The following is a 12,245-nucleotide window of genomic DNA, read 5'->3' as shown; positions in this document are numbered from 1 at the left end:
ACCCCGGTTTCTGGTAAGAGATGATTGCAAGATTTTGTGGACTTATGGTCTCGCCCAGTGGTCAGCTTTATAGCCCGACAGCTTAAACTGTATATGACTGTATCAATCACTGCATTGCTCGGTGTTTTATTCAGACTCGGTTATGTAGCGGTCGAACATTTCTAAGTGCAGCGTTCAACAACAAACACACCCCTCGTCCGATGTCACCGCTAACATTCACCAACAGAATAAGGACCTTGCATAATTTAACTGTCACGGCGAGGCAGTAAAGACCAACAATGGAACTATCTACTATTTCTCTGACACCCTGTGTAGATTGGGTTACAAGACATTTCCTGCACTCCCCTGTTCGTCTTGACAATTGACATTATTGGACCGTGTGATTACTTTCAGTGGTGTTGGTTGTCATGTTAGAATCAGAGCGACTGTCTTATGATCTATTGTATCAACAGAGGTCGACGAAACTGAGATTTATCTGAACATTACCACAAACTTCCTCCCATGGAATATTTCGCGACATCTCCAACTATATTGCTCTATGACGTGATATCACAATGCCAACGTGTCTATTGTTACGTCATCGCCTACTGTGACGTCATTAACACAGACATCATTAACACAACATCACATCATTATTGCCACACAACTTGTTAGTTGTGGTCATACTCTCAAGAGTGAGTGAGTGAGTGAGTTTAGCTTCACGCCGCTTTTAGCAATATTCCAGCGATATCACGGCGGGGGACACCAGAAAATGGGCTTCACACACATACTCTCAAGAGACCAGTTAATACTGATTAGAACTAACACAGCTGAAATATTTATTTGGAGTGGTGAATGAGAAATGTCGATGGCTGCATAGAAAACAGACTCGGTGACGTGAACTTTGGTTCATACTCGGATTTAGGATTGTAAAGTGTCTCGCACACCGTGGGTATGTAGGGGGCATGGGGTATACTCAGGTCAGACACATTATCCGACCAGCCCATGTTTTGCCACCAGAAACCTCCGTGTCACTCAAGGAAACAATAAGTACCATTGTTTACGCATTTTGGTACCAGGTAGCCCTGAATCGAACTCCGACTTTACTTCTCCGAGTACGCGTTGTACCCACTAAGTCATGAAGCGATCCCATGGAAAACAACAGACACATTGCATCAATGACTGCAGGCAATGTCATCCATGACTCGGTATCTTGTATGTGCTAATCCACCCAGCGTCTCAAGTGGTGTTGGACATTTGTTTCTTTTGTACATCTACCCTGGTTGAAGCATCTTCAGAGATCCTTACACTGCACTATACACCCTCACAACACGCAGTCCTTAATATTGACGTCGGCTGGTCAAACATTGTGCTGAATCAGGTCAAACATGCTGCCCTGTGACTCTCACTGTGAAGGATTATGTGACAAATGTGCAAACAGACATTGACATGAGCTGCCCCACACAGAAGCCCTATGTATCAGGTGTCGACAAATATTCTGATCTCATACGTATGTGAGCTTAATGATTCTGGTTTCAACAACGCAGGGGACGTGGGAGGGGTGTTGGTGGCGTGTGGGTATGGGTGTGGGTGTGGATGTGGGTTTGTGTGAGGTGGGGTGGGGGAAGGGTGGGGGTGGGGGGTTGTCATGTGGTTAACGTGGAAAACCCGGGTTCGATTCCTCACATGACTGCAATGTGCGAAGACCATCCCTTGTGTCTAGCGATATGCTATTGCTGAAATATTGCTAAAAGCGCGTAAAGTCCAACTCACTCACTCACTCACTCACTCACTTCCACATGACTGCTCTTCCTTGTTCTCTTGCCTCACTTACATGTTCCTAGTCTGATGTCTGATTCTGACTTCATCACGAGAGTGTGTTTATAAATCACTATCGGATAGTGCTGAAAACTTGTGACGGAGGCTTGTTCGGCAAACACCGACAACACAGTTGTCGATTACAGATCGTCTACATTCCATGTATGATAAGTGTTATCAGTTTGGAAGCTGTTCGCCTCGAAGTTTCAATTATCAATTTCAGGATAAGTCGTAAGGGATAAAAAGTCTTTTATCGTATCAGTGGGAATCTAGAGTGAGCGCATATACTCCAACACATATATTATAGACCAATATATTCGCAAAAAACCCCAAAGGAGCAGCACAGTTTAGAACTAAAGTATAAAACAGTATTAACTATTCTATAAAAATGATTTCCTACCTATTAAAATATCAGTGCAGGTTTTGGTAGCAAAAAACATATGACTGGGTTTGATAATATAAAATCCACAATTTCAGTACCCTGGTGTGCAGCGAACCTATCATCAGTGTTTCACAGTGAGATAGTAGCTATTTTGTGATCCCAAACACTTAGTGTAGATTAAAGAGGATCGCTCTGCTCTTTGCCACTCTCAAGAGTCCACTTCACTATACCTCTTTAAACACTACACACCATCCTTCCACTCTGACCCCGAGAGCGGAGTGTTGGTAGTTCCATCCCATCACAACAGACGTTGAAGCATGCTGCTTCAAGTAAGACTGTCCGGTGCCCGGTATTTAGAAGATAAAGCAAGGATTTGGCGTCGATCTGCTCTTTCTCAGGGGATATTTCCATGTATCGATATGGGTTAGCACTGCGTCATTGTTCTCATCAACTAATCAAAATGCCCATGGGTTCTCTTTCTGTCCCCTGGGGAGTACACCACCCAAGCTGCCTAGGTTGTTAACAGTCATCCTAACGGATGCCCCTGCACTACTTAAAGTGAGTGAGTATGGTTTTACGCCGCATTTAGCAATATTCCAGCAATATCGCAGCGAGGGACACCAGACATGGGCTTCACACAATGCACGGTTCAGAGAACAAAGGCATATTTCGAGCAGCCATCTACTATGGAGATACACCACGTAGCTCATGCTTCTACTTTAGGCAGGACCAAGGCCCCTCATACGAACGCTACCCATCTACCTACTCCGCCGCCAGCATGTATGTGCTGTCAGGAGTCGAAGATATATTCTATGTTGACGCGATTTGACTATACCACTGAGAAACCTGATCTACTCTACTATGATACCACCAGTCGAATCCTCCAACACTAGGGTAGCCTCGTGGTTGAAGCGTTCGTTCTTCACCCCAAAGAACTGGGCTCGATTCCCCACATGGGTACAATGTGTGAAACCCATTTCTGGTGTCCCCGTCGTGATATTGCTGGAATATTGCTAAAAGCGGCATGAAACCGAACTCTGTCACACACTCCTCCAACAAAGAATTTATACACTTGCCCTTGTCAGGACAGTATAGCAACTGAGGCATTTACGTAAATAAATCATTACATCTTTAAACTGGGATTCGCACGACTACTATACAAAATTATTGCAATCTCATGTTGTATGAACATGTTTGCTCCGTCAGTAATCTCCATACGTAATCTCCGTATGTAATCTCCGTATGTAATCTCCGTATGTAAATCGTGGGATGGAAGAGATCACGATTAAGTATGAGGTAATACACGCTTATGCGTGTCAGTCTGTGTGACTGCTTGGACCTACAAGGAAGTAGAGGCTTGCCTTTCACTGACACCCAGTTAAACAGACAATACTGCTTCTAATGCTGAGGTGCACAAGGACTCCGAGAAGATCGCATTCCTTCGTTGTATATAAGTGACAAGATGTGCTCATGCGGGCATGTTTGTAGTTCCTGGTACCCGACTCGGGCGGTAGAATATGCTTTGTACAACCTGTATTATAACGTATTTAGTCCTCTAGCAGTCGGGTCCATACAAGTCTATATTTGATCATGTCGGGTGTCTATTAATCAAAATATATCAAGTTGTTAAAGAAGTTGAGGTTTGCTAGAACGTTGCCTACAACTCTCTTTCATGGAATATATAGTCACCATTAATCAAATGTTTTGGCTCATAATCTTCATACAAAACGTTTCCTATATTCCAAGGATGTATCGATGTTATAAAGTCGTGATGATTAATCAAATGCTCTGTCTCTTAATGCAAAGAGTAGTGCATGTAGTCCTAATTACCAGCCCAGGTCAACCTATCACCTCACCCCCAGAGTTCCACACAGTCGGTCCATTGTCACACATGACATCAGCCTACCGTGAGCCAAACAAGCACTTGTACATACCCCAGACATGCTCACGTATAAAGAAATGCGCCTCTAATTACAGGTATTGCATGAATTCTGCCATTGTCCTGTGGCCAAGCTCGGTACACAGAGTTGTAGATCAAGGATTGGCAGCTCAGATATATATTTCAGTAATGTCTCTTGTGTGTAATCTACAGTTTATATAAACTCCTTGAAGTCGTAATTAAAATCAGTTTCCACGTTTCATGTCCCCCGTTAGCGTCTGTATAAACAGTTTTTTCACTACAATGCAAACGTGGGTGGACATCACGATAATACTTTAAAAGCACATCTAGTGATGTGTATCATGTTAGCGGTGTATGCGACAGTAAACTATCACACACACGAACGTGGATGGCTTTGCCGTTAGTCACAATGACAAATATGTGAACATTCATTCATAACTACGTGCTCGTTCACATACCATATTTTTTCACACTACCAATCATAATCATACATAAATGTTAATAGGCGAATGATAATGACATCATCCAAACAATGAAAATGATAATCTAGACATCAAACTGACACCACAGTTACACCTGTAGACAGACTGAACATTCTACTCTCTTTGAACTCACCTCGGCGAGAGCGTCCGCCTTTCGCGTGGTTGACAACTGAATAAGCCGGCCACTGAACAAACCAGTGAATGGTTCACCGTATGTAGTTGTAGCGAGTAAATAGGGCGAATCTAGTCGACTACAGCGCCTCGTGAGCGTGTATGTTGCTAAATCACCAGCAGGTCTGGAAGACACCCACGGACTTGCTCTGTTCATCTTACGTGTGGATGTATATGGACGTATGGTCTGATTTTTTTTATTAACGTTCTACCGAAATTTTCAAAAGTGGAATTAGAAAGCTGTACGCTATATATATCACATGAAGACATAAATGAGAGTTATCGCGATATAAGGAGTATTTAGATATTTAGAAGTAAAACAAATTAGCAAGAAAAAATTATTGATGTGAACATCGTATTGTCACTATTGTGGATAAAGAAGTAAGAATATACTTAGAAATGTTGTATTGTCACTATTGTGGATAAAGAAGTAAGAATATACTTAGAAACATCGTATTGTCACTATTGTGGATAAAGAAGTAAGAATATACTTAGAAATGTTGTATTGTCACTATTGTGGATAAAGAAGTAAGAATATACTTAGAAATGTTGTATTGTCACTATTGTGGATAAAGAAGTAAGAATATACTTAGAAATGTTGTATTGTCACTATTGTGGATAAAGAAGTAAGAATATACTTAGAAATGTTGTATTGTCACTATTGTGGATAAAGAAGTAAGAATATACTTAGAAATGTTGTATTGTCACTATTGTGGATAAAGAAGTAAGAATATACTTAGAAATGTTGTATTGTCACTATTGTGGATAAAGAAGTAAGAATATACTTAGAAATGTTGTATTGTCACTATTGTGGATAAAGAAGTAAGAATATACTTAGAAATGTTGTATTGTCACTATTGTGGATAAAGAAGTAAGAATATACTTAGAAATGTCGCGTTCCTCAACATAAAGAAGTGGACGCAAAAATCTCATACCGATGTAAGTATTGTGTCACGCCGATAATAGCAAAATTTATCAACATTAATCACCGTTGTGAACCCCACACGCACGGTATGGTGTTAACAAACCTGTTATCAATCAGAGCGGACCTGAAAATCAAACCCCCAATTATAGCTGTCTGGCAAAGCTAAGGGAGGCAACTCTGCAAGTTATGGCACATAGATGACTGATGCACGTATGCCCGGGCCACCATCACCTTGGTTTGACACTGAGCATTGTGTATAGCACTCTACAAAGATGTGGTGGTAACTTGCGGTCCTGTGCATAGAGCTCAGGTCACAAATACGTTAAAGTTAAGCAGCGATGAGCTCGAAAAGTCCGAGAACAGGTGACCTAACAACTTGAGTCCTGAGATTCTCTAGGACGTCGGTCCTAGTTGTAAGATATGTCAGTCCCAAGACTAATTCTTATAGACTCCACTACGCACCCCAAAGTCCAGTCTCGAAATGGATTTGCAATGTCCATTTTCCCATTTATGATGAACGTTATTGTGCTTCGGTTTATAAATGTTTCAGACATCTGTAACCTGAAACAGAATATTGATTACGAGTTCTCTACAGTAGGTTTGTATGACTATCTACTTATGAGTTGCTATAGTTTAGTCTTGCTATATATACATACATGTATATTATATGCCTTGAAAAACAAGAATGTTTACAGCAGGTGTTTGTTATCTGTGAGATGGGATTTACATTGACACGAAAATATATCTGCATGGTGACTGATATGTAACCATTAACTCATCCTTATCAATAACTGTGGGTTCGGTCGTCGTCTCAATTCATTATCAACAGTTCTGAGCAGGCCACAAGAATGAAACACTGCTTGACTAAATAGATACGCGTCTGAACTAAACTGAACTATATTTACACTCTCGTCGCGATCTGTGGCATTAGAGGTAGTGTAAATACGTCAACGATATGAATGACTAATTTCGTCGCTTATACAGAATGTAACAATAGCGTAAATCTCTTGAGATCAAAGACACACTCCACAGGATCGTGTTTGAGCTAGATTGTCAAAATGACAGCGCTGATTATGAGTAAGGTACGGCTCAACATGCACCCCTGCCATACTCCTGTGATGCTTAGGTGACTGGTCGTGCAAACATTGATACAGATATTATTAGTCTCGAGGGGTCGGATATGTTTGAGGACGGATGTTTTGTTGTTAATTGATCATCCCTGCCGTTGGCACATAGACAAACAATGTTATTCAAAACGTCAACGCCGGAGAACAATCACTTTCGATTATCTGCCAAAACAGATTCCAAGCAACATAGTGATGAAAAGTATGGATGGACAAGAGATTTAACCAGGTGCTACTCATGAAACAAGGGCGGCAGGGTAGCCTGGTGATTAAGGCTTTCGTGCGGCACACCCGGTTCGATTCCCCACACGGGCCTATTCCTGGTGTCCCGCGCGGTGCACCTACAGAATATCAGATATCTATCAGCCATAGCCTAGATTTGCAAAACTCTCTTTGCGCGAACATAGTCTAAATGTAATGTTAATGTATGGCACTTACGGCTATCTTAGCGCTAAGAGAGCTTCGAAACTCTAGGCCCATTTTGTTTAGTATCACGTTACTCGAGCCCTAACCAAGCCCCGCCTTACCCTAACTTAACCCTAACTAACCCTAAACCTAAACCTAAACCATACCCCAACAGTAAACGTTGCTCTAACCTTAACTCGAATCCTACCTCAAACCCTAACACTAACCCTGACATTTGTTATTGCAGTTCTGAGAGAAAACTCGCGCGCACCCCAAGATTGCGGAAGGTACCGGGTGTTCTGAAGTCTTACCTCCAGCATCGTGATATTGTTGGACTATTGAGCTGACACCTGGTGCCATCACTGATTTTCAGTTATCCATACCTTATTTTGATATTTGTGCACAATGGAAGCTGCTTCACTGGTTAAACGAGACTGTTTATTACATACCATGATTCTTTGGTGTTCTACATTCATGAACATTTCAGACGTTGTAGAATGTCGTTCAAACTGTCTGTATTTACGATATAGGCGGATCCCGTAAAGTGGTGACATCATTTACTTAAAGCCAATTAACCGTGTTTCACTTAGCTCCTTCAAGCAAGACAGTTCGTCCGCACAGCTGTATGTCTCCCCGTAGATGCGAAATGTTAAACGACGCAATCAGTCCCATGACCAGTGAGTGGGTTGGTTTTTGTGCAGTGTTCCAGCAATAACACAGTGGGGGACACCAGGCAAAATTGGGCTTCACACACAGTTCCCATATATATTACGTACCTGTTTCATGATAATACCTTTCATGATAATACGTTTCATGATAATAGTGTAAACATAGTGTTTCTAGTTTCTTAGCACGTGATGACCCAAATGTTTGTAATAGCAATTCTAACATATGGCCAGATGGCTAATATCGCCGAATAAAATCTGTCTGTCTACCATGTGAGGAATCGAACCCGAGTGTTCGGCGTGACGAACGAACGAGTGGACCACAGGTTGGGCTACCCCACCGTCCCTCCCAAGACCAGGATCAGAAGACCAGCTCGTCACAATGGTAACTGGTATGCCTTGTCACAACCTTGTCATTGTTGAGTACGTGCTGTGCGTCCACAGTGAAAAGAAGACAATGACTGACGTGAGGATACACCTGGGCCCGGCATCTCCTAACTTCGTCCATGGCACATCCAGAAAGAGTCACAATAATGAGAATGATCCGATGGTGTCCAACACTGATATGTTGTGTTTAAAAATGCGACTGTGATTATTTGCATGTTTCAGCAAGTTTTGATTGTTTATTGTTTAACGCCGCACTCAGTCATATTCCACCTGTATGGCGGAGGTCTGTAAACAAACGAACCTGTCAGACACTCAAGTGATCAACAACATGGACATTGTCGGACCAAACTGGGATCCGATAACATGTGTCAACTAAGATAACGAACCACACGATCCCATTAGTCGCCTCTTACGACAAACATTGCTTGCTGTGTGTCAATAATATTAAGTAAAACAACACACGCTCATACACAGCCTATCACGTGTATACTATCCACCCCGTCCATGTCACCTACCCGTCCATCTAACCCATCCGTGATAAACTACCGAACCATCTGGTGCTATCAGACTCATTCAAAAATCCATAGTTTTCGTTACCCGTGAAAATATGGATGAGGATATGGATGAGGACTGATCTTCGGTCATCCACGCTTGTCACGACTAACGGGATCGGGTGGTCAGACTCGCTTGTCACGACTAACGGGATCGGGTGGTCAGACTCGCTGACTTGATTGATGCAGGTCATCGGTTCTAATTGGGTATATCGATGCTCGTGCTGTTGATCACTGGGTTGTCTGGTCCAGACTCGATGGTGTGCCGCCATATAGATGGCATATTGCTGGCTGCGACGCAAACCTAAACAAACTCACTCACTCATATAAAATGTATTTTCCGTATCAGCCCTTTTAACGTGCGGATTCGAATGACATCCCATTTCGCCACCCCTATCATAACCCCACCCTTTTTATGCGCCCCATCCGTTTCATCCCCTCCCTACTACCCTCGTTTCCCTTCCTCTCTACCCTCTTATGCGCTGTGTCGTCTCAGTTTGGAACCAGTAATGTACACGACTTCGATTGAATACTGTGGCCTGAGATTGGAGTGACTAGACTTGTCCTGCAGGGTCATTAATCTTACCCGAGACCACTAGATACACACATTCAGGTGTTACCGTGTAGTCCTGGGGAAACCCGTATTTACACATGCATTTAATGTTTTAATGCATTACCCCAACCATCCCTGCACGGCGTGATATATCACACAATGAGGTGGTGATATCTGTGTAGGATTTCTGTCGTTGCTGATCCACACGACTCATAATAAACGTCAAGTCTATGATATGGCATACTAAGATACTAGCATAAATAATCAATTACACATCTACAAATGCAAGTACAATTGGTGCATGTTTGTCCTAAACGTAATGTTTAAATGTGTTACAGTTTATTAGTTATATATTTACTGGTATTATCTGTAAGGTATTTAATACTATTCCTTCCTTTTTTTCCTTCCTTCCTTACATTTCTTCAAGTATACGCGTGGGTGGGTTCTGATGCAGGACCGTGTATCCCCATGCAATGACTGATCTCCCAAAGTTTCATTGTGAAAAAAAGTTCGGTAGCATTTTTCAGACACAAAGACAAACTGTCTACAGGCAGAAATGTTTCTGACGCCGAGGAAACTCACCCAAACTTGGTCATGTCCTCACTGTACAAAGAGACGCCAAACATAGGTGACCCACAGACTAACAATAGCTATTGATTCAAGTTGATAGTCGACATTCAGATGTATCCAGCCTCAGCTCGCGTGTTGTGTACCCGGGACACTTGTGGAATGTCGCCAGACTGCACGTTATGTCACACACACAAACAACGTCACAGATCTGAGGGTGTCACCTCGTGGGTGTGGTCACAACGCCACCATACAGATAATAAACAACACAGTTTTGGGATTAAACGATATATACAAACATGTACAACTGATTCATTGGCTGCGGGTTCTATCCATTCTATTCATTCCTGAGCTCCACACATCGTCACTTAAACGAATGAAACATCTCACAATCCCAATAGTGTAATAAAACCCTGGGTAATTACACAATGTACGAATTCCAACTTGCGTGTCTGGTTTCTTTATACATACATATAGCAAGCATTAGACCTAACAGAACCATAAACTTATGTCCATTCATCGTTGTATATATATTCAGAAGGCTGGAAACAGGTATATCTACATCAAAACAATCAATACCCCGTTGTGAATGATAACTGGGAGCTAGTTTAGATAGATAATGTGATTGTTTGACATAATAAGACATTGTATACGGGTCTTAAAGTGGTTATTATATATCATTATACACATGTGATAATGCCCTGACACGCACGCACGCACGCACACACACAACCCTGAAGTGAATCTTGCTGCACATGATCAAATAATCAACTAATACATTACTGACACCATATGCACGCTGTTGGCTTGTTGATTGTGTTTTGGAGCACATGAAGACATTACATTTTATCTTGTTTTTACTTCGCCTTGTACGAGTGTCCATGTCATCTTTGCTTACAGATGTGATATATTATATTGTACTGTTTAACAAGAAACCTACAAACATGCATCCCATGAGGTCTAAAAAGTGCATCCCGCCAGGGGTTCTACCCACATTAAACGGGGTTTAAACTCGAGTTCAGCTTAATAAAGAATATTTGGATGACAAATACCAATGTATGGGTGTATACAAGATTTAATGGATGTCTGCCACTTAACGTTTTCAATGCTAAGCGAAGTAAAAAGAAGTGCAAATCTGCTTACACAAATGAAGAAAATGCAATTGACGCTCAATACTCACGCGCATGCAATGCACAAGTGTACATTGACGGGGCACTAGAGGGCCCACATACGAGTCTTCGCGTTACTGCATACCTGTTTATTTTCCCGATAACCTGTATGTGGGTGAGAGAACTTATGTGGGGTATAGTGTTTTAAGTGTTTGCACGCACAGGTTGTCTAGTCAGGTTAGAGAAGTGAACTTTACATTTTACCAAGGGTCATATTTAAATGGGAGGGACGCAACCCTTTCCAGGTTCATCAACGTGAGTGAGTGAGTGAGTTTAGTTTTACACCGCTTTAGCAACATTCCAACAATATCATAGCGCCTTTTTGTCGCTGATATGACAAATTTGGACATTTCACGGACTTGCTTGAAACACGTCACCGTATCCAAATTGCGTAGATCGATAATTGTGTTGTTGATCTCTGGATTGTCTGGTCCAGACTCGATTATTTTCAGTCCATCGCCATACAGCTGGAATATTGCTGCGTTAAACAACCAACCAACCAGCCGTGCTGGTGCACACATCTCAAAACAGTGCATACAATAATCAGCACACAATGCAATGACAAAACTACCACTTCACTACGAAATATAGTTACACGTACCTGAAAAGATTGCTGTCTTGAAAAAGCAGTAGCTAACAACCAACACGTTTATCAGTGTAACTCTCGCACTGACCCCTACATATTGCTGCTAGGCTAGACACGAGTGCCGCATGACTGACATGCTCTGCGCGTTTAATATGCTTTCCAACGGAACCAGTATCGTGCGCTGAATGAGTCCACTACGTGCTGTGTGTACATAGCTTTCTGAGGGAACTGTGGCGGGGGAAACGGCTAGACTGAAAGGCATGATAAAAACAAAATAATGAAACGCATAGAGGATAATGAGAACGTCGATTTGTTAATTCATAACACAATCAATACAAACGACGACATATTTTGAACGCTGTTAGATTACTACTGATGTGGTGCAGGAACCCAACCGTTTTAAACTTTGGTAGCACTTAAATGCTGTTTGTCTTTGCATGCACTAAAATGGTTTGGACAGTAAAATAATAGTAGAGTGAAATAAATTGTGACAACCGTGAGCAGTGACAATGTGTATTACAGGTAAGACGGCAGTCAAAAATGGTTTTACGTTTGAGACTTATGGGAGTGGAGTAATTAGA

At 42.0% G+C, this 12,245-nt stretch overlaps 1 protein-coding gene across 3 annotated transcripts in view; it reads right to left on the bottom strand.

The window, feature by feature from the left end:
* The window catches only part of LOC137281808 (protein Star-like), a 29,928-nt gene extending 18,077 nt beyond the window's left edge, over nucleotides 1-11,851 (bottom strand). The window contains exon 1 of one of the 3 annotated variants that reach the window (XM_067813426.1): nucleotides 11,680-11,851. The gene's annotated coding sequence lies outside the window, so the exon portion shown is untranslated. Of the gene's footprint in view, nucleotides 1-4,694; nucleotides 4,837-11,089; nucleotides 11,184-11,679 lie in introns of those variants that run through there. The other 2 variants (XM_067813428.1, XM_067813427.1) reach the window with 2 other exon arrangements.
* Between the last annotated feature and the right edge of the window lie 394 nt (nucleotides 11,852-12,245).

The sequence above is a fragment of the Haliotis asinina genome, chromosome 4, assembly GCF_037392515.1.
Source record: "Haliotis asinina isolate JCU_RB_2024 chromosome 4, JCU_Hal_asi_v2, whole genome shotgun sequence".
NCBI classification, from domain to species: Eukaryota; Metazoa; Mollusca; class Gastropoda; order Lepetellida; family Haliotidae; genus Haliotis; species Haliotis asinina.
This window is presented reverse-complemented; position numbering and strand designations above follow the sequence as displayed.